Below are 4,062 nucleotides of genomic sequence, written 5' to 3' on the forward strand. Positions count from 1 at the left end.
AATGCTTAGCAGGACAGAAAACGTGTAAATTCACGCACTTATCAAGAGAACATCCCTGGTCATCCCTATTGCCTCTGATCTGGCAGACTCACTAAACACAAATGCTTCGTTTGTAAATGAGTGTGCCACTGGCTATACGAAAAAAATACAATTGTGCCGTCTGGTTTACTTAATAAGGAATTAAAATATTTATACTTTTGATATTTAAGTATATTTTAGCAATTATTTGCTTTTGATACTTAAGTATATTTTTAAACCAAATACATTTACTCAAGTAGTATTTTACTGGGTGACTTAAATTTTACTTGAGTCATTTTCTATTAAGGTATCTTTACTTTTACTACAGTATGACATTTGGGTACTTTTTCCTCCACTGCTCATGACTCTACCCATCTTCTTCCTCCCACCTCCTGTTTTCTCTATTCCTCTCATCCTCCCTCCCTCCTCTTCCTCTCTCAGCAGGCCTGTGTTCCAGTCAATCTGAGGAAGAGAACCAGTCGTTGCGTTGTAAACTGGAGCGCCTTCAGATGTTGATGCACCAGAGACGCCTGCGCAGGCGGGCTCGCAGGGACACACGCACCTCACACCCCTACCCTCACCGTCAACCCTGGTCGCCTGGACGAGACAAAGCCAACGCCAGCCGCCAAGCAACGGCAGCCTGTCCAGCAGTGAGGGCTCTTCCTGGACGACCTGGAGTTGCAATGGAAACCGGAGCTACCCTCCGACCTTGTGATGGCATAAAGAGAGAGCATGAGATTAAAATAAGTTTGGACCTATGTCATTGGCTGTCCTTTGAATGGCTGAGTAGGAGAAATAAACTGTCCATTTTGGGACTCGATCACACTGCACAAGGACTCTTCAATTAGACGACTGTGTCCTTTCTTGAAACTGGACATTCAAACAGAACTTCAGTAGTATATTGTATGTAATTAATTAGGTAAATAGTTTTTACCTAGTTTATACTCCCTTGACTGAGCTTTCTGCGGATCATATGACACTTCTTTACTGTCAGTCTGTCTATTTTCCAGAGTCTGTTGGAACCGGACTGTCTAACATTTGAGGGTCTAAGCTTTTGTCTACCAGTAATCATCACTTTACCTACCATTTTAAACTCATCTGACGCACATCTTCAGTTGCTGTTCGCATTGTCAGAAACTATGTAGCATTATGAGGTTGTCAAATATACATTCTGCACATTTGTTTGACAGCTTTATTGCAAGGTTTTGCAGTCGCTCAAGAGTGAGCGAAATTATACTTTCGTCTTTGTATACAGTATGTTTGATGCATACAGCATGCAGTAAAGGATAACATGTATAATGTATTGATTTGACCTTGGTAAATATGTAGACGGTTTCAAAGTTTGAAGCAATAATTGTTAAGCAGACTTTTCTAGGAAATACAAATTCTGAAGTCAGTAATTTGCCTCTGTTATACTCCTAACATCCATTTGACAACACAATACTCCAAGCCCAATGCCTGTATTTAGTGCTGGGGTGCGTTCAGGACAGTTATTACTGCAGGACACTTCTAAAACTTGAGACAGGTGTTTCCTCCATTTCTTGGGTGTGACCTGAACATATTAAGTGCAGTGGAATGTTCTGCAACCAGTTTACTAGTTGTTCAGAACACTAATTGAATGTTGCAGTACATTTGTTTTGTACTGAACGCAAGCCCTGGGGTGTTGAAATGGAAAAATGGTTTCTATTGACATATTCAGGTAAGTTTGCTTCCTAGTGAAGAGCTAGAATCAGGTCCCTCCCCCCCGGGCATGTAGTCTTCAGATCCAAGACAAACTTATCCTGAAAGTAACGCCTTACTGCGACAAATTGAGATGGTGTGAGTTTAAACAGTTGCCAAACGTTCTGCAACTAGTGTTTATTTGACAAATTCAGACAAGTCCCTCCCAATTAAGAAACATTCTGCAATTTTAATAACCCCAGGTGTGTAAGGCGTTGCTCGGTCACTACCAGCTCAAACGTTTTCTGCAATACTTGCAGTTCCTTATACAAGTGTCAAAATACAACTTCTGCCAATTTTAATTAAAGAAATAACAGAAGACTGCTTTTGAGTCACCCATTTACAAATACAGGAAGTCAAACAAGTTTCAGAAAAGTATGGGCTCCGGCAGTTCGTGTTCCTACGGTCGGTGCTGGTGATAGGAAGGTTCGACACTCAGCTGGCCTCTTCCAGCCACAAATCAGCCATTATTTCTCTTGTTTACTCCAAGCTTCTGTTATAGCTGCGAGGTCAGCTCAGACTAATCCTCCTGCCTAAACTGACATATTGGACTTGCCCTCACAAACATCACAAGTCAAGCGCACATGAATCCAGACACTTTAAAATGTTTATTTTCCAAAAAAATCAAGTAGTCAATTGACAAATCACTCCTGGAAATTGATGTGCCCAAGGGAACAATTCGTAGCAATGTTACAAACCTGAGAAATGTAGCTCATGAAAGTTCTGGGAATGAAAGTGATCAGCTACACATTCCTGAATTTTACATTCCAAATAAATCCAGTCAGATGTGAAATTTGTAAAGTAATAAGTTTATTCACCTCAAAACAGTTAAAAAAAAGGCAACATTCTTGTAATATTACTCTTGGACCATGATAGGGCCCATGGTAGCTTCACCTTCCTTCTGCACATCTGAGGAGAGTAGAGAACAGTGATAGGATTTTAAAAAAAACTGATGATAAAGCTCTGGCTTTGATTGACACTTACCTGAATCACTGTCCAGATCTCTAGCCTTGCTTGCAACACAGCTGGAGTCACAGCAGCCAAAACCTGGTCATCCCACCTGCAGCCTTCCAGCTACAGATAAATATGAAGGTTAGTTTATATAGCAGCATGTCATAAAGGTAATATACCCACAACTCAGTTTATACAACCATCTGTGAAAGAGCAGGCCTTGTTCTCAGCATCAATGGGGGACGAGGCTGCAGTCGCTTTCAGATGACATGTTATGTAGAGCTGTTGGGAATCATTCTGTGTTTGGAACCTGAAGACTCCAGCTGAAACTGGATTTGTCATCCTGGGATCTGGACAGGAACTGGGAGCTGGAGCCGGTCAACTTGGCATCAACCAGACACCTGAGGAGACCAAGGGTCAACGTTAGACTTCAGGGGTTACATTTAAGGTAATATAAGAGGAGTCAAACTGACAACTAAACTCACCCATGGTCCTCAATGAAAGAATATCTAGGGACAGTGTGAACATCAGGCGCCAAGGTGGCGACACAGCGGTCTACAAAGACACGGAGGGGAACGTGGTGGTACGGCATGACCGAGGCTTCCATGTTGATGATGTCACCTAGACGGTAATGGTTGGAGGGCCTCTCAAACTGCCAGTCAGCTGGAAAGACGAGTGGCATGTCAGTGGGGGTTTACACAAAGGAAGAGGCTTCCAGTCAGGTTTACCTACCAGTCATTAACCTCAGGGAGAAGTAGAGGAGTTCCTCTGCCACCATGTTGGAAGTGTAGGGGATCCAGGTCGGCTTCAGGGCATTGCTGCTCACATCGTGATTCCTAGAAACAAACAGGAATATGGCATTACTCAAACCTCAGAATGATATGGGTTGTCCAAGTGAAGAACGCAACAATAGTTACCTCAAGTAGTGGCACTCAATATCAACCATAGCTGCACTGGTCTTCAATATGCAGTGTTAGCAAGAGGTTTTGGCTCATAGACAAGAGTGAAGGTGTAGATCAGCACATCCTCAGTCATCTAGGAACAGGATCACAAATGATAGTAGCACAAGAATAATGATTCACAGTCAGGAAGTTAAACAACAAATGTGACATACCGTCAGCTCACTGCCACAGCCATGCAGCTCTGATTCAAAGAGTGAGCACATGAGCTTCAGCGTCCTTCTCAGTGGCAGCACAACCTCCTAGAGTGATACGCTCTGGCTGGATGAGCCGGCCAATCCCCAGCAGGTCCTGGTTCACTTGCACACGGACCACACTCTCCCCACACTGAGCCGACACACTGTTGGCAGCCACCTGCTTCAGCCGCTCAGACACAGTAGGCTTGTGCTCAGGCGTTGCAACTTTAGGATAGCGC

The 4,062-nt window shown here is 43.4% G+C and overlaps 1 long non-coding RNA gene across 1 annotated transcript; it reads right to left on the reverse strand.

Annotated features, from left to right (window-relative positions):
• Positions 1-2,525: 2,525 nt before the first annotated feature.
• On the reverse strand, positions 2,526-2,805 carry LOC139023458 (uncharacterized). Its single transcript, XR_011474579.1, has 2 exons — positions 2,722-2,805; positions 2,526-2,646 (listed from the first exon to the last, which is right to left on the reverse strand). It is a non-coding gene; the product is annotated as an uncharacterized lncRNA (long non-coding RNA).
• Positions 2,806-4,062: the final 1,257 nt, after the last annotated feature.

The sequence above is a fragment of the Salvelinus sp. IW2-2015 genome, linkage group LG32, assembly GCF_002910315.2.
Source record: "Salvelinus sp. IW2-2015 linkage group LG32, ASM291031v2, whole genome shotgun sequence".
In the NCBI taxonomy this organism is placed as follows: domain Eukaryota; kingdom Metazoa; phylum Chordata; class Actinopteri; order Salmoniformes; family Salmonidae; genus Salvelinus; species Salvelinus sp. IW2-2015.